Raw genomic sequence first — 18,552 nt, 5'->3', positions numbered from 1 at the left:
AGCTTTTCGGAAGGCAAGGCAGGTGTACTTAGTTACACTGTTCCAGGATTCTCCCGTAAGTGGAACTCTAAAGTGAGGGCTTGGGTGTCCTTGAAGGAGAACAACAAAATACCATTTTGGAAATAAAATTCTGCTGTCCTGGGTGTTCCAGCCCCTCCCATGCTGGCCTCCTTTCGGCACCATTCCTTTCTGCAGTCCCACCCCGCTTGGCCCTGGCACACAGTCCCATGAACATGCCACCTGCCTTCTCTCTCTCTCTGGCCCCATCCATTGGCTGCTCAGTTTATTTTTTCCACATCCTCACCCTCTTCCAGCTCCAAGTTAAATAACCCTCACAGATGGCTTGTTCCATCAGAGCTGTTTAAGAACACAGGACAGTGAACTAGTGCCCAGAGGAGCTGCCCCAGCCCAGGACTGCCCTTCCTATGGAGGCTTATCAGCTACCTAGAGCCCATAGAGAGTGAGCAGAAAGACGGCAGGTTGAGTGGTAGAGTGTCTCTTTAACACTATCATCCTCTAGCAGCTAACAGCCAGTTCTCACATAGATTTACAAGTCAGAACCTGGAGCCAGATACACTGCATACTCCATTTTCCACAGAAGATGTAGTACTTCGTAGCTGGCATTTCTCCCCCACTGTTTTACAGCATGGAAACCCAACAGGAAATGACAGTCCCCGTTTGTGTTTGGGATGGTGATTTCAGTCGTTACTGAACCTCTTCGTGAACTCCTGAGAGGTCTAGATCCCTGCCCTGCCTGACCTGAAGGGCAGGATTCCCAGCTGTCAGCGCACCCGTGGGAAGACAGGGAACGTCACATGCCTATCAGGAATCCTTCATAGAGTCCGGGCGCAGTGGCTCACACCTGTAATCCCAGCACTTTGGGAGGCCAACGTGGGCAGATCATCTGAGGTCAGGAGTTCAAAACTAGCCTGACCAACATGGTGAAACCCCGTCTCTACTAAAAATACAAAAATCAGCCAGGTGTGGTGGCACATGCCTGTAATCCCAGCTACTTGGGAGGCTGAGGCAGGAGAATTGCTGGAACCCGGGAGACGGAGGTTGCAGTGAGCCGAGATCATGCAGTTGCATTCCAGCCTGGGCAACAAACTGAGACTCTGTCTCAGAAAAAAAAAAAAAAAAAAGACAGAAAGAAAGAAAGAGAAATCCTGCCTAGAGAGAAGATCCAGAATTTCACTCTTTCATTCCTGTCAGCAGAGACACGGAGGTTTCCTGTCTGCCTTGTCATCAGCTTTGGAACAGTTTCCTCCTGCATTCCCCCATGTATGTCGTGGCCTGTAAGCTTTGCCCCCTTCATGTTCCCAGCATTCTCCTTCCCTCTCTCATAATTGGCTGGGTCTGGTTAATTTTGCCCTTGTGACAGGACAGCCTTTTCCTTGTCCTCAGGGTTATTCCTGTGGGACATACGACCTCTCTAGTCATGGTCTGCCTCTTTCCCTTCTTTCTCGCTCTTTCCTCTCTAACTATAGCCTTTGTAAATAGACTCCTCTGAGGTCACTGAGGAAGGGTAGCATGTGCCTTTGCTGCTATAGGACTCTCTTTTCCCTCAGTAAGCAGAGTTCCCTTGAGAGACCCCCTCCCTTCCTTTATTAAAAGGCATGTTGGTGGCTTATCGGCTTGAACTGTGGCACAACAGGGCATGGAACAATGGCATATGCAGAGTGCTTTGGCCAAAGGGAAATTAACTTTGAGCCAGAGACAGCACTTTGAAGAAACTTCCCTTGGTCAGAAAAGAGACAAGAAGAAAAGTGATGGGGTGGGAAGGGAAAATTCTATGGCAGAGAAGGTCTCCCTGAGAACTCAATTAGAAATCAGTGTCTCCTCCTTAAGCCTGGTTTTTCCACTGAGAAGTAAACTATTATTCTCTCTTCTCCTCCTTCATACCTTCTCCAAAATCAAGCATTGCCAAATAAATAACACACTCTGTTGCTTGCAAAGTAAAAGTTACTTGGATTGATAGATTTGTGCAGCCTTTGGGTGCCAAGTATCAGGAGGGAGCTTTGATTTCCATTTTCCTGTCCTCATGATGGACTTTACTCTTTACATTCAGTATAAGAGTTCAAGGCTGTGGTGCAGACAACTGTCAGAGGTTACCCACATACAGGTCTTAACATCTGGCAGTTACTAGTTTCCTGTATTCATTCAGCTCATCAAGTAATCAGCTGAGGTTTTGCACATATTATGTCCAGTGAAATGAAATGAATCTGAATGATAGAGCTCTTTTTAGGGCAGGTATTCTGAGAAATTTTAAATTTCAGTATTTCTTTTCTTGCCTGTAGCTTAGTCAAGCAGCCATTCAATTTGTGTTCCTCTGAAGGCAAATTTGTCAGAACTGTTTCTTTTGTCCTGAGGGCCTTAGGCTACTATAATACTACTATTATATTTACATAATTATAATATACTCTACATGGTATTATTTATTTATTTTTATTAATTTTTTTTGAGACAGAGTTTTGCTTTTGTTGCTCAGGCTGGAGTGCGGTGGCACGGTCTTGGCTCAGTGCACCCTCCGCCTCACAAGTTCAAGCAATTCTTCTGCCTTAGCCTCCCAAGTAGCTGGTATTACAGGCACCTGCCACAACACCCCGCTGATTTTTTTATTTTTAGTAGAGATGGGGTTTTTACCATGTTGGCCAGGCTGGTCTCGAACTCCTGACCTCAGGTAATCCAGCTACCTTGGCCTCCCAAAGTGTTGGGATTACAGACATGAGCCACCACACCCGGCCGAGTGTAATATTTTTTAGGTGAGAAAGACTTGAAGTAGGCTGGGTGTGGTGGCTCACACCTATAATCCCACCACTTTGGGAGGTTGAGGTGGGAGGATTGCTTGAGTCCAGGAGTTTGAGACCAGCCTGGATAACATAGTGAGACCCCATCTCTACAAAAAAAAAAAAAGCTGGGCGTGGTGGTGCATACCTGTAGCCCCAGATGTTCAGGAGGCTGAGGTAGGAGGATCATTTGAACCTGGGAGTTTAAGACTGCAATGAGCCGTGATCACGCCATTGCACTCAGTCTGGGCAACAGAGTGCGACCCTGTCTTCAAAAACAAAAGATAACTTAAAGTAGAGCCCTTTCTCAAAAGTGCCCTATACTCTTTGTGAAAGTGCCATTTCCTTCATAAGAGGCCATATTATAATACAATGAACTGAGCACAAACTTTGGAGTAAGACAAATCTGGGTTCAAAGCCCAGCTTCATCACTTCATCACTTGCTTTCTCTGAGCTTTAGTTTCCTCTTCCTGTCTCACAGGATTACCATGATAATCAAATGAAATAGCATAATTCCTAGTAACCATCTGTCACCACTTCATCTACACCACAGCTTTCCCAGTAAAATGGGATATTTGGGCCACCAAGAAACTGTGATCAATGAAAATTGCAGAGGATGTAAGATGCTGACTTGCTCTACCTGCCACTACCCTGAACCTTTTTTTATTTTTTCCAATCCCCTTAACCTCTTTAAAGAGCTTCTGGCATGCTCATGAGTTTTTCTTTCTAGAACTTGCCCTGCCCTGAATTTGTTCAGTATGCATTTTCACTTGTGAGGACTTCTTTTCACGATAAATACCCAAGTGCTTTAGAAAGTCTGGATGGTGGCCAGGCACGGTGGCTCGTGCTTGTAATCCCAGCAATTTGGGAAGTTGAGGCAGATGGAACCCTTGAGGTCAGGAATTCGTGACCTACCTGGCCAACATGGTGAAACCCTGTCTGTACTAAAAATACAAAAATTAGCCAGGTATGGTGGCGCACGCCTGTAGTCCCAGCTACTCAGGAGGCTGAGGCAGGAGAATCACTTGAACCTGGGAAGCAGAGGTTGCAGTAAGCTGAGATTGTGCCATTGCACTCCAGCCTGGGCTACAGAGCAAGATTCCAACTGAAAAAAAAAAAAAAAGAGAGAATGTGTTGATGGTGATTCTCCTGGAAGGCAAGCCTGCTTTGTCTGTGCCACCACAGAGGTGTTGCTGGCAGACTAATCTTGAGACTACTTCTTACCTCTTTGCACGATGGCTCTTATTAAGGGGTCTTTCCTGACTTTAGATCTGGTGATAAGTTAGCCCAAAAGAGTGCGCTCAGTCTCCTGTAGGGTTGACAGGTTTGGTTTATACCCTCCAAGTGGCCCAAAGGGAGCTACAGGGTGTTGGAGATGGTCATGGGAAAGAAACAACTCACAAGAAGAGCATGGGGCAAGAGCCAGCCGTTCCCCACTGCCTGCTGAAGCAAGCTCAGTGAGGCCGCTGACAGGAGTCCTCAGAACACTAAACAGGTGATTAAAACATCAGTATAAGTCTTTCCAAACTTCACACAAAGCCAAAAACTTAGTTTGGACACCAACAGAAATTTTCCGCTCTGGAGCTTTATAAACTGGTCCGCTGTTTGTTCCTCTGCTCTGTGGCCAGAGGGGAGCTCTGTGCTAATGATTCCATAAAACCCTCCAAGTCTTCCTGAGTGGCTTATCATATGAGAGTAACCTGTACCACCCTTTTCCATCAGAGTAATCTCTAGCCTCTCACTGTTAGTTCACATTCTGAATCTTTAACCCTTCCAGAAAGGCCAAGCCCAGCTCTTGGCACTGTCCCCTATGACAGAGCTGAGTTCCTCCGTCAAGCTCGGCGGCAGAACGATCCTTTCCTCCTTTCCAAGACGACTGCCCAGAATCACAGAAACCTGTAAGAATGGAAAGAGAGTAATCCCGATTCTGGGCATTCACCCAAAAGATTTGAAATCAGTTGGTTGAGGAGATGTCTGGACTCCAGGTTCACTGCAGCATTAGTCACAGTAACCAAGTTATGGAATTAGTCTGAGTGTCCATCAACAGATGAATGGATAGAGAAAAGGTGGGACATACACACAACGGAGTACTATTCGGTCTTTAAAAAGAAGTTCTGTCGTTTTCAGCAACATGGATGGAATTGAAGAGCATTATGCTAAGTGAAATAAGCCAGGCACAGAAAGACACATACCATATGTTCTCACTTACATCTGGAATCTGAAAGAGTCCAGCTTATAAAAGCAGACAGTAGAGTGGTGGCTCCAGAGGCTAGGAAATGGGGAGATGATGGTCGAAGGGTTCAAAACCTCAGTTCCATGGGAGAAAGATGGGTGTGTGTTTTTCTGAGATCTGTTGAACAGCATGGTGAACATAAAAATACAGTACTGTACATTTAAAATTGCTTTAAGAGGTCAGACGTGGTCGCTCACAGCTGTAATCCCAGCACTTTGGGGCCTGAGGCAGGATGATCACTTGAGACCAGGAGCTCAAACCAGCCTGGGCAACATAGTGAGACCCCATCTCTAAATTTAAAAAAAAAAAAAAAATGAAATTAGCAGGGTGTGGTGGTCCACACCTGTAGTCCCAGCTACTTGGGAGGCTGAGGTGGGAAGATCACTTGAGCCTGGGAAGTCAAGACTGCAGTGAGCCTTGATCATACCACTGCACTCCAGCCTGGGTGACAGCAAGACCCTGTCTAAAAAAAAAATTCCTTTAAGAGTAAATTTCAAATTTTCTCACCACAATAAAATGATAAGTATTTGAGGTGATGGATATGTTAATTAGCTGGATTTAATTATTATACGTTGTATTCATAAAACAGATCACTTTGTACCCTTGTAAATATACACAAATATAAATTGTCAGATTATAATAAAATTTTATAAAGGACTAGGAATATAGATCTTCAGAATTATTAGCATCTTGTAGACAAGGCTCAGGATTTTGCCCACGAGCACACAAGTTATCAGACATAAGAGCAGTAATTACTAGACAAGCCTCAGTAATTTGCCTGAGAGCACACAAGTTAGGAGGCCATGACACTGCTGTTCCACTGGGCCCTGCTTGTCCTAGACCTGTGGCATGTCAGCCCCCCAGGAGGAGTGTACCATGCCCAGAAGAGTTCAGTCTTCAAGAAATCAGCTCTGAGAGGCTGCCTTTTCTCTTCTCCTAGGAATTTCCAGGCTAGATGAGAGCTTTCTCCTTGGGGAGATGGTGAGGGTCTCTGTCTGAAACACCTGTGAATGTCCTGGATCACGGAGAGCTGTGGCAGTTAGAGCAGTCCAGCCCCTGCACTTACTAGTTGGATTCCCTGAGCAAGTTACTTCCCTATGCCTTAATTTCCTCACCACTGTAATGGAAGCAGCGACAGTATCTGCTTCATGAGGTTGTGGGGATCACATGAGTTGGTTCGTGTGAAGCATTTGGCGCAGTGCCTGGCATGTAGTAACCATTCTCTTGGTGTTCGCTGTGGCTGCGAAGGGTGAGTGAGGCATGCAGCAGGTTTGTTACGTCCCGGAAGGCTGATGGCACTCTTCCAGGAAGGTAGCTCTGGTGAGCTGGTGAGAGCCCTGAATGAGGAAATCATTTTATCTGACTTTGGATCTTAGTTCTCCTGAGAATGTCATTTAATTTATTTGAATTTTAGTTTGCTCATCTGCATCATCTGGATGTAGTAACTACATCAAAGAGTGCAGAGGATTTTTAGATCCTAAGTGTCATGAAAAACTAAGGTAGGCTGGGTGCAGTGGTTCACGGCTGTAACCCCAACACTTTGGGAGGCCAAAGCAGAAGGACCACTTGAGACCAGGAGTTCAAGACCAGTCCTGGCAACATAGTGAGGACCCTTCTATACAAAAATAAAAATAAAATGATCTGGGCATGGTGATACGTGACTGTCGTCCCAGCCACTTGGGAGGCTGAGGAAGGAGGATTACTTGAGCCCAGGAGTTCAAGGTTGCAGTGAACTTTGATCACGCCACTATACTCCAGCCTGGGTGACAGAGCAAGACCCTGTCTCAAAAAATACATAAATAGTAGTAGTGTTTGTACCTTTGAAAAATAGAGTTGCCTTTTGAAGAGTCTACTAAAATTGTGACCATTCTGACCTAACCTTCCATCCTTTAAAGCAGTAATTCTCAAACTCAGTGTTCATGAGTACCTGGAACACTTGCACACATTCTGGCCAGGCGCTGTGGCCCACACCTATAATCCCAGCGCTTTGGGAGGCTGAAGCAGGGGGCTCTCTTGAGCCTAGGAGTTCAAGACCAGCCTGTGCAGTATCACAAGACCCCATCTCTACAAAACATTTTTTTTTTTTTTTTTTTTTTTGAGACGGAGTCTCGCTCTGCCACCCAGGCTGGAGTGCAGTGGCCGGATCTCAGCTCACTGCAAGCTCCGCCTCCCGGGTTCACGCCATTCTCCTGCCTCAGCCTCCCGAGTAGTTGGGACTACAGGCGCCCGCCACCACGCCCGGCTATTTTTTTGTATTTTTTAGTAGAGACGGGGTTTCACCGTGTTAGCCAGGATGGTCTCGATCTCCTGACCTCGTGATCCGCCCGTCTCGGCCTCCCAAAGTGCTGGGATTACAGGCTTGAGCCACCGCGCCCGGCCCTCTACAAAACATTTTTTAAAAAAAAATTAGCTGGATGTGATGGTGTGCGCCTGTATTCCCAGCTACTCAATAGGTTGAGGCTGCAGTGAGCCGTGTTCACACCGCAGCACTCCAGCCTAGGTGAGAGAGCAAAACCCGATCTCATAAAATAAAATGTTTAAAAGTATACATTCTAAGGTCCTATCTCAAGAAATACTGATTCGTTGAATTCAAAGTGGAATCCATAGCCAAGGAGTAGTGTTGGGTAAAAAGAAAACCAAGTTGGGCACAGTGGCTTATGCCTATAATCCCAGCACTTTCTATAATCCCATCACTTTGGGAGGCGAAGGACAGCAGATCACTTGAGGCCAGGAGTTCAAGCCCAGCCTGGCCAACATGGTGAAACCCCATCTCTAAAAAAATACAAAGATTAGGCCAGGGACGATGGCTCACGTCTGTACTTGAACACTTTGGGAGGCCAAGGTGGGCGGGTCATTTGAGGCCAGGAGTTTGAGACCAGCCTGGCCAACATGGCGAAACCTCGTCTCTACAAAAAATATAAAAATTAGCTGGGTGTGGTGGCACTTTTGCCTGTAGTCCCAGCTGCTCAGGGGGCTGAGGCAGAAAAATTGCTTGAATCTGGGAGGTGGAGGTTGCAGTGAGCCAGGATCGTGCCACTGCACTCCAGCCTGGGCAACAGAGCAAGCCTCTGTCTCAAAAAAAAAAAAAAGGGTAAAAATGACCCGGGCATGGTGACAGGCACCTCTAGTCCCAGCTACTCAGGAGGCTGAGATGGGAGGATCACTTGAGCCCGGAAGGCAGAGGTTACAGTGAACGGAGATCTCACTGCTGTACTCCAGCCTGGGTGACAAGAGTGAGACTCTTAAAAAGAAAAAGGAAAAAATTGGGGTTCTGGAATCTGCATTTTTAATAAGCTCAGTGTGTGATTATGATACAGTTGGTTTTGAAAAATGCTTTTTCACGTTCAGATGTAAAGAAGGGGGAACTAATATTGATTGAGGTGGTTCTGTATAGCAGCCATTTGTTGACTTACACCTTATCCCGAGCTATGAATAGACTAGTTCGCTTGTGTTAATAAAGCTTGTCTTGTCCCCAGCTATGAGGCATGGGTTGTGTTTGTAATTCAGGACTCCAGAAACATAGAACCTAAAAATGCAACTTAAAATGGCTTTCTACCTCAGCCCAAATCTCAGAGAACGTCTCTGTACTACATTTTTTAATATGCTGTGGGGGTTCTTCAGATGTGGATGTAATTTTTTTTTTCAAAGCATGACGTCAGTGCTTTGAAGAGCATTAAATCTCACTTCTTAGCGGTATATGTTACCTTGAGCTGGTACGGCAGCCTCCATGGAGTTAAGATGAAGCAAGACATGCCCAGAGCGTGGCTTCTTGTGGTATCTGGTTTCACATGAGAAACTGGAGGCAGCCCGTCAAAGAGGAGTCCCTGTTCCTCATTGAGTCCAGAGCTCCGTGAGGAGCATCACCCAAACAGAAGGCAGCATCTCCGAGTGTGTCCAGGTGTCTGTGTTGCATAGCTTCAGGGAGCATGATTGACACAATATAGACAGTATGGCCGCACCCCCTCCGTGATGTCCTCCGGGATTGTCCTGAGGCTGCCGTCTGACTCCCGTGATCACTCATCCACATTGTTCAGGTATCCACAGTGCATGTTAAATACTGCAGATAGATTTTATTTTAAGCACACACATAAACACTTACACTAGTGCCTCCCCTCAAGAATCTTACTTAGGAGAAAAAAACACAACAGATTAATGGGAGAAAGTTACTGAGAATTGTAAATAAAGCCAACTGATAAAATTCATGTAACATGGCCGGGCGCGGTGGCTCACGCCTGTAATCCCAGCACTTTGGGAGGCCAAGGCAGGTGGATCACCTGAGGTCAGGAGTTTGAGACCAGCCTGACCAACATGGGAAAGCCCCGTCTCTACTAAAAATACAAAAATTAGCTGGACATGGTGGCGGATGCCTGTAACCCCAGCTACTCGGGAGGCTGAGGCAGGAGAATCACTTGAATCCGGGAGGTGAGGTGGAGGTTTCAGTGAGCCGAGATCACGCCATTGCACTCCAGCCTGGGCAACAAGGCTGAGACTCTGTCTCACAAAAAAAAAAAAAAAAAGTATGTAACATAAACCTGAGAAGGGAATGCATTCTCAGATGAAAAATTTAGGATCCAAAGAGAACTTAATAGGTTGCAATGGGAGAAGTAAATGACAAGATGAAATCAAATAAGAATAAATGTAAAAACCTATCCTGGTCCAAAAAGTCAGCCACACGTAGCGCGTAGTAGCATGCAGCACAATGGTAAATAATGAGATTTCTTCAGGCATGGGGAGAAGACCGTGGTGAAGGAAAAGACGTGAAAGGGAATAGTTGGTGGAGGGCTTGTACTCCATAAAGGGAGATAGGATTTAGCAACATATGTGAAAACAATTTGGGGATTTGTTGATTAGAAGCTCACAGTTGGCTGGGCACAGTGGCTCACGCCTGTAATCCCAACACTTTGGGAGGCTGAGGCAAGAGGATTCCTTAAACTTAGGAGTTCAAGACCAACTGGGGCAACATGGCGAAACCCTGTCTCTACAAAATATTTAGCCAGGTGTGGTGGCACATGCTTGTAGTCCCAGCTCCTCAGGAAGTTGAGGTGGAAGGATCCCATGAGTCTGAGAAGTCAAGGCTGCAGGGAACCACAATCTCGCCACTGCACCCCAGGCTGAGCGACAGAGCAAGACCCTGTCCCCCACAAGAAAAGGGAAAAAGCAGCTCACAGTTTATCAGTAGTGCAAGGTGGGGACAATGAAAGTAATGCTGTTAAGTCTGTTATTAAAATTGAGTATCCCCAACAGAGATGAGAGGGGATGGGCCACTCTCTGCTCTGCTACCAGGTCACGTGGGCACTCACTGGAGGAGACACATTCGTCTTAGTGAAAGTCTTAGTGAAGGAATAAGCAGGATGTTTAGGAGACAGTTGGAGTGAGGCACAGTTGAAGGAAGTGGGACTGTTTAGCCTAGAGAAGGTGTATAACACAGCAGACCTCACATAATTTGAGGCCAGCCAGATAAAAGCAGGATTAGAGTTTTTGGGGGGTTTTTGTTTTGTTTTACATGGCCCCAGAGAACCAAATTAGAAGCATTGGGAGGCAGATCTGGGTTTAAAAGGTGTAAACATTTCTACCAATTAGAAAAATCCAAAAATAGAATGGCCTTCTAGTAGGAAATGTGTCCCCTTACAGATTCAACACAGTAACACACCTCATACAGAATGGTCAGAAAAAAAGTCCGTTAGTGTAGATAATAAAAATTACTAGCTGGACGTGGTGACTCATGCCTATAATCCCAGCACTCTGGGAGGCAGAGGCAGGCAGATTGCTTAAGGCCAAGAGTTCGAGACCAGCCATGCCAACATGGTGAAACTCTAGCAGGTGTGGCAGCTCGCACCTATAGTCCCAGCTACCTGGGAGGCTAAGATGGGAGGATCACCTAAGCCCAGGAAGTTGAGGCTGCAGTGAGCAGTGATTGTGCCACTGCACACCAGCCTAGGTGGACAGAGAGAGACCCTGTCTAAAACAAAAAGAAAAATTATATATTTCTTCAATGTTAAGTAATGATTGATTTTAAAAACTACTCCAGGGCCTTGAGTCCTCTCCACCAGAAGTAGTCAAGAAAGAGCTGGATCACTGAGGGGTATTTAGAGGAGGTTCTCTTGTGGCTCTGAATGATTATTAAGGTCTCTTCCAACCAAAGGGCAAAATCATTCACTTTGTGACATACACGTAGTGCAGATGTTGAGAGCTGCTAATGGAGTCAGAGAAGATGAATGAAGTGTGGGCCTAGTCCACATTTGCTGAAGGGATACCTGTGTCCTTGGGAGAGGTTAGCGTGAGGTTCCTGTGGAGCCCTTTGCTGGACTGAAAGTCATGTGAAGTCAAGGACTGCATCTGTCTTGTCTTGTCTTGTCCTGTGTGCCCAGGATGTCTAGCAGTCCCTGTCACATAGTAGGGAATTATGAAGTATTTGTGGAAGGTAGGCTGGCAGATTGGACAAAGGCTAACTGGCGTCTTGAAGGACTTTTAGGCTGGGCTGGGCGGCTCACACCTACAACTCCAGCACTTTGGGAGGCCGATGCAGGAGGATCACTTAAAGCTATGAGTGAGATCAGCCTAGGGGACATAGTAAGACCTTGTCTCTACCAAAAAAAAAAAAAAAATTAGCCATTAGCCAGGTGCAGTGGCTCATGCCTGTAATCCCAGCACTTTGGGAGGCCAAGGCAGGTGGATCACCTGAGGTCAGGAGTTTGAGGCCATCCTGGCCAACATGGTAAAACCCCATCTCTATTAAAAATACGAAAATTAGTCGGGCATGGTGGCATGCACCTGTGAATCCTAGCTACTCAGGAGGCCGAGGCACGAGAATCACTTGAACCCAGGTTCAAGATGAAGGTTGCAGTGAGCCGAGATTGCACTACTGCACTCCAGCCTGTGCGACACAGCGAGACTCCGTCTCAATAAATAATAAATATATATTTGCCAGACATAAGTGGCGTACCCCTGTGGTCCCAGCTACTCTGGAGGCTGAGGTAGGAGGATTGCTTGAGCCCAGTTATTTGAGGCTGCAGTGAGCCTTGATTGCTAATAGAGTGAGACTCTGTTTCAAAAAAAAGAGAGAAAAGAAAAGACCTTATCAAGCTTAAAGAAGATGAGGGGGCCGGGAATGGTAGCTCAAGCCTGTAATCCCAGCACTTTGGGAGGCCGACGCGGCTGGATCATGAGGTCGGGAGATGGAGACCATCCTGGCTAACACGGTGAAACCCCATCGCTACTAAAAAAAAAAAAAAAAAAAAACACACAAAAACATTAGCCGGGCGTGGTGGCGGGCGCCTGTAGTCCCAGCTACTTGGGAGGCTGAGGCAGGAGAATGACCTGAACCCGGGAGGCAGAGCTTGCAGTGAGCTGAGATCGCACCACTGCACTCCAGCCTGGGTGACAGAGCAAGACACTGTCTCAAAAAAAAAAAGATGATGATGAGGGAATGAATTGATTGCTTAAATGTAAAATCACTGCAGGTTGAGGGAGTAATATGTGAACTTTCAGAGGTGCCAGAGGAAGCAGACAGCCTGCAGGGTATAGCAAAGGGGGTTGCCTGGGGACTGAAGTTCAGGATTAGGGAATAATAGCCAGAAGTGCCAGTTGTGATCTTTTGGGGGAGGGGTGGGTGGGCGAGGGTTTGCAAGGAGCTTGGGAAGTATTAAGAGAGATTGGGATTTCATTTTATAGGAAGGCTAAGCCCAAAAGAATTCTCCATCCTGTCTTCCTCAGGACCCATCAGCCTGAAAGGAATGAAGGCGCAGTGTACTAGGTCTCTGCAAGGAGCTTTTCTTCTCCCTTGGGCTGAGAATTCTGCCTTCCTGAGTATCGCAGGTCATGGCAGCCGGGGAGGGGCGTGTGCGCTCTTGATACAGGGGGTCTTTTGATGTATCTGGTATGAATGTGACCCAACCCCCCAACTAAAACAGGGATTTTGCCTTGTTCTGTGAGGAGTCCCCAGGGTCTAGAGGACAGTGCCTCACACACACAGTAGGCACTTACATTTTGCTGAACTGCATGTTGCCTAAGTATGTTGAAGACTATAGATGTCTCCGAGAGACCACTCTTGTGCCACACGTAGAATAAATACAATTAGGAGCAAATTTGGTAAAGGAGCCTAAACACAAACCTAAGGGGAGGCCTCCTGGACGTGGCTGTCTAGAAGGCAAACAATGTGGTTCTGAGTGACTAGAGCCCAAAGTTCAGTGCCTCTGGCCCAGAGCTAACTCGCAGTGTAGAAACAGACTGCGTGGATATTTGCAGACTGAGACAGACGGGAGGACTTTCATCCCCAGGGGCTGAGCCTGCAGCCTCCCCTGCTGGTTCAGTAAGTGAGGGCCCCAGCGCCTGTGTTCCAGGTTTCAGACCAGCTGAAGCCAGCCAGACCTGAAAGGCTTGTGTTGGCAGTGCCAATATCCGTCCTTAACCCCTGCCAATGTGGGTGGCTGCTCTCAGAGCACTCTGCAGGGGAAGCAGAATTGGACTGAAGCCCGAGCTACTGCTGCCTATAGCTTGCTCTCTGTGACGCTCTTGCCGCTGAGAATGTACCTTTCTGGTACAGCCGGAGCCGAGAGCTCTAGAAAAGAATAGTTTCTGTCCGTGAAGGAACAGTTCAAGAAGAGCAAGCGTACTCTATCTGGCTTTGTTTGGAATACCTAAGCTCAGGAAATGCAGGTGGGTAGAAAATACCGTACTGGGGATCTTCTCATCACTACTTTAATATTGGGAGACATGAGGCAAGGATCCAGCTGGGTCTTATTTAAGAAAGATACCAGGCTGGACACAGTGGTTTATGCCTGTAATCCCAGCACTTTGGGAGGCTAAGGCAGTAGGATTCCTTGAGGCCAGGAGTTCAGAGCAGCCAAGAGCAGTCTGGGCAACAAAGCAAGACCCCATCTTAGAATAAAATAAGATACTGTTGGCCAAGCAAAGTGGCTCACGCCTGTAATCCCAACACTTTGGGAGGCTGAGACAGGTGGATCACATGAGGTCAGGAATTGGAGACCAGCCTGGCCAACATGGTGAAACCCCATCTCTACTAAAAATACAAAAATTAGCCTGGCGTGGTGGCACATGCCTGTACTCCCAGCTACTTAGGAAGAATCTCTTGAACCCAAGAGGTGGAGGTTGCAGTAAGCCGAGATCTCGCCACTGCACTGCAGCCTGGGGCGACAGAGCCAGACTCCATCTCAGAAAAAAAGAAAGAAAGATACAGTTGCAGGGTTTGCAGGGCCTCCTCAAACCCTCAACAATCCCATTAGCAAAGGCAGAGCCACCGCCCATACCCCACTGTGAAGGGACCTGATGGACAAGGCAATTGTGACTGTATTCCTGATATATTTACTAGTGGCACACTTATTCCGAAGCCCGGGACCTTGGAGCCTCTCTAGATTACTGGAGTCATGCATGTGTACCTCTTAGTTAGGTCCGGAGTCTTTCTGAAGAATAGGGAGAGGGATTGCTGAAGAGAGGCAAGGTCTTCCCTCCCCTACTTGGCCAGCCCAGTAGCCTGGATCTAGCACCTTAGTTCTGAATAAAATATTTCAGGCCCTGAGTGGTGGCTCGTGCCTGTAATGCCAGTGCTTTGGGAGGCCAAGGTGGGAGGATCACTTGAAGCCGGGAGTTTGAGACCAGCAATATAGCAAGACCTCATCTTTACAAAACAATTTTTAAAAATTAGCCAGGTTCCCGCTTGAGCTCAAGAGGCTGAGCCTACTGCAAGCCATGATGAGGCCACTGCAAACTCCAGCCTGGACAAATTTTTTAAAAAATTTTTTTGCAGTTCCAATAGCCAGGTAAGCATTCCAGGGCCTCTCCCCTTGGCCCTAGGCTATGTGCCAGCCCCATGCTTCCCACCTTGCCTCTCAGACTGGCTTCCAAACAGCTCAGCCGTGTTAGGCAGTGTCCCTCCCACCTCTGAAGAGAGTGGAGCAAAGAGGGAAAAAAAATGACAGCTGCTCAATTATCGAGCACCTACTGGGCCCAGGCATCTCGCTGAGTATTTGATATGTATTCTCTCTGTCTTGTCTTTTCTTTTTGAATCACGATATCACTCGTCACCCTGGCTAGAGTGCAGTGGCGTGCTCATGGCTCACTGCAGCTCTGACTTCCCTGGCTCAAGCGATCCTCCTACCTCAGCCTCCTAGTTAGCTCAGACCGTAGGTGTGGTGCACCACCATGCCCAGCTTTTTTGTTTGTTTTTGACAGACACAGTCTCACTATGTTGCCCAGGCTTGTCTTACCTTTTTTTTTTTTTTTTTTTTTTTTTTTTTTTTTGCAACGGAGTCTTGCTCTGTCACCCACGCTGGATTGCAATAGCACGATCTCAGCTCACTGTAACCTCCGCTTCCTGGGTTCAATCAATTCTCCTGCCTCAGCCTCCTGAGTAGCTGGAATTACAGGAGCCCGCTACTAACCCAGCTAATTTTTGTATTTTTAGTAGAGATGGGGTTTCACCATGTTGGCCTGGCTGGTCTCGGACTCCCGACCGCAGGTGGTCCGCTGCCTCAGCCTCCCCAAGTGCTGGGATTACAGGCATGAGCCACTGCACCTGGCCTGTATTATCTTTTAAACCTCAAAAACAACTTGAGCAAACAAAGGCTCAGAGAAGTTAAGTAAGTTGTCTAAGGATAAACAGCCAGGAAGTGGCAGTTAGTACTTGAACTCAGGTCTGTGTAACTATGAAGCCCAGGCTCTTTTCCAGCCTCCTGTATTGCCTTGTCTTGCCTCTTGCCAGAATGGCCCCGTTTTTTCTACTTTATTTACCTCATTACTTCCTGTGTATGCTTCACAACTCCGCTGTTCCCCTGGTTCTCCCTTCAGTTTGAACATCATCTCCTTCCTAGTAGCCAAATACCTGTACCTTTTGGGATCTTCAATAACCCTGTCTTGGGACAGTCTCCCCACCAGCACCAGGTCTTGCCATCTGACCACTTGCCCGTTCCCACCTCCCCTCTCTGACAGACTTCAGCACACACATGGTGGTTACAGGTGGGAACAGCAAGCATCTGTGCAATGGTGGCTGATTGGTAATGGCCCTCGTTGCCTCTAAGAAGAAAACACAGCTGTTGGGACCAGACACATGGAATGATGTGGTTGCTGTGGGGGGACCAATGATGTTAGCATTTCATCTTGTGACCCACTGACCCTTCAGCTAGCACAGGCCAACCATAGGACGAGGGAGGGTTGGATCTGGACACTGGGATTAGAAATGACTGAGAAAGGCCGGGCGCGGCGGATCACTTGAGGTCAGGAGTTCGAGATCGGCCTGGCCAACATGGTGAAACCCCTGTCTCTACTGAAAATACATAAATTAGCTGGGCATGGTGGCACACACCTGTAATCCCAGCTACTAGGGAGGCCAAGGCAGGAGAATCACTTGAACCTGGGAAGCAGAGGTTGCAGTGAGCCGAGATCATGCCAGTGCACTCCAGCCTGGGTGACCAAGCAAGACTCTGTCTCAAAAAAATAAGAAAAAAAGGGGGCCAGGTGCAGTGGCTCACACCTGTAATCCCAGCAGTTTGGGAGCCCGAGGTGGGCGGATCACAAGGTCAGGAGATCAAGACCATCCTGGCTAACACGGTGAAACCCTGTCTACTAAAAATACAAAAAAAAAGTTAGCCGGGCGTGTTGGCGGGCGCCTGTAGTCCCAGCTACTCGGGAGGCTGAGGCAGGAGAATGGCGTGAAGGTGGGAGGCGGAGCTTGCAGTGAGCCGAGATCGTGCCACTGCACTCCTGCCTGGGCGACAGAGCGAGAAAGTAGCCTGTACTTAATGCTTCACATAGAAAGAGGCCCAGCTGTAGCAGGGTAGGCAGAGAGTGAAATCCTGTTTGAACTGATCCCCTGGACAGTATGCTCCAGGGCGTCAGGAGATGCATCTGGTGCAAGGACGTGAGCTTTCTCCTCATGCTGTCCCCCTTTTCATTCAGCCCCTGCACAGGTTCTTTCTTTCACTCCTCTCTGACCCATGAGCCTCTTTCCCAATTTCATACCAACTTCTTCTGACTCAAAGTAGGCTGTGAATGTCTGTCTCCCCATCCTAAGCTACTGCCTGTGTCTTCAGAGTGACTGTGCATCCTTGTGGCCAGTTTCACTCCTGCCTTCTGGAGTCTGCTTCCTGCCAGGAGGCCCCTCCCCCTAGGAATGTGAATAAACCATTTCCTCTGTCCTCCCAGCTCCAGAGGATTCCCTGTGTGGTATTTTTTATTTCTCGTGTCTGAACTTCCATTGGCAGACCCCTTCCTAGGCTGGCCCACCCTTGGCTGCTTCCCACCCTTCAGTTTCCTCTGAGGGTGAGTAGTGCGTAACTAGAGGTTCCCAGTTTGTGAAAACACATTAGTCGGAGTTAAATTTCTTGTGGCCAATCCTGGAGGTTTGGCTCATTAAAGATGATAATTAACCCATTGCTAATTGACCTCAGAAGCCAGCCAAGCAGCCTGTATTTTACCAGCCTTGGTGTTGGATTTGTAGGCTATTTTAAGGTTTCTTAATAATGTCAGCAAGACTTCACGTTCCTGTCTGCATCTTATTTGCTCTAAGGACATTCTGTAAAATTAACAAGCTATAAAGTTTGATTGAAGGTTTCAACAAATGTGAGAATAATTGGCTCCATTTAGAGAAACAAGAAAAACAACCTGTAAACTTGAGTTTGTCAGGGGAAACCCATGTGATTGTTCTGTTTAACCAGAGGAGCAGTAGCAAGCTGGACTGTTAAGACTAGAAAAAAGAACTGGCTTATAGTACAAGTTTAAACTCCGATTTCTACAAACCAAAAATTCAGAAAAAGAAATTTTGCAGAATGACTAGTAACCATGGTTGTGCCTTCCAAGAGGGCTGTTTGGAGAAAACGGGGACCAGGTAACGACAGAGCGAGTCCCTCACTTCCTAGAGCTTGCATCCAGGGTCCTGGCTCTCCAGGCCTTCCTCATATTCCCTGGCTAGATTTGGAGGTTTTCTCCCTTCCCTGTGGCGTTAAGTCTTGCAGCTCCTTGCTCATCAGTATGTGATACCTGGTGCTTAATTCCCATTCTCTGTCTCACCCTCCCTTCCTTCCATAAAGAGCAGATAGCTCGTTTTCTCTCCCCAACCCACTCCCCGACCCCAGGCATCTCTGTCCACACTGTGCTTGTTCCCTGCTGAGTAGCTGTGAAGAGTCACCAGTTTTCAGAGAACACCATTTTTCTTTCTTTTTTTTTTCTTTTCTTTTTTTTTTTTGGAGACATAGCCTCGCTTTGTTGCCCAGGCTGGAGTGCAGTGGTACAATCTCGGCTCACTGCAACCTCCACCTCCCAGATTCAAGTGATTCTCCTGCCTCAACCTCCCCAGTAGCTGGGACTACAGGCGCGTGCTACCACACCTGGCTAATTTTTGTATTTTTAGTAGAGATGGGGTTTCACCATGTTGGCCACACTGGTCTTGAACTCCTGACTTCAGGTGATCTGCCCACTTTGGCCTCCCAGAGTGCTGAGATTACATTCGTGAGCTACCGTGCCCAGCCAAGAAATGGCGTTTTTCTTTACTTCTCCACCTTTCCACCTTAAGTACCCCAGAAC

General features: G+C 47.4%; 1 protein-coding gene across 8 annotated transcripts in view; it reads left to right on the top strand.

Moving 5' to 3' along the window:
* The window catches only part of SMG6 (SMG6 nonsense mediated mRNA decay factor), a 242,658-nt gene that overhangs the window by 192,687 nt on the left and 31,419 nt on the right, over positions 1-18,552 (top strand). The window lies entirely within an intron of this gene.

The sequence above is a fragment of the Papio anubis genome, chromosome 17, assembly GCF_008728515.1.
Source record: "Papio anubis isolate 15944 chromosome 17, Panubis1.0, whole genome shotgun sequence".
Taxonomy (NCBI): domain Eukaryota; kingdom Metazoa; phylum Chordata; class Mammalia; order Primates; family Cercopithecidae; genus Papio; species Papio anubis.
This window is presented reverse-complemented; position numbering and strand designations above follow the sequence as displayed.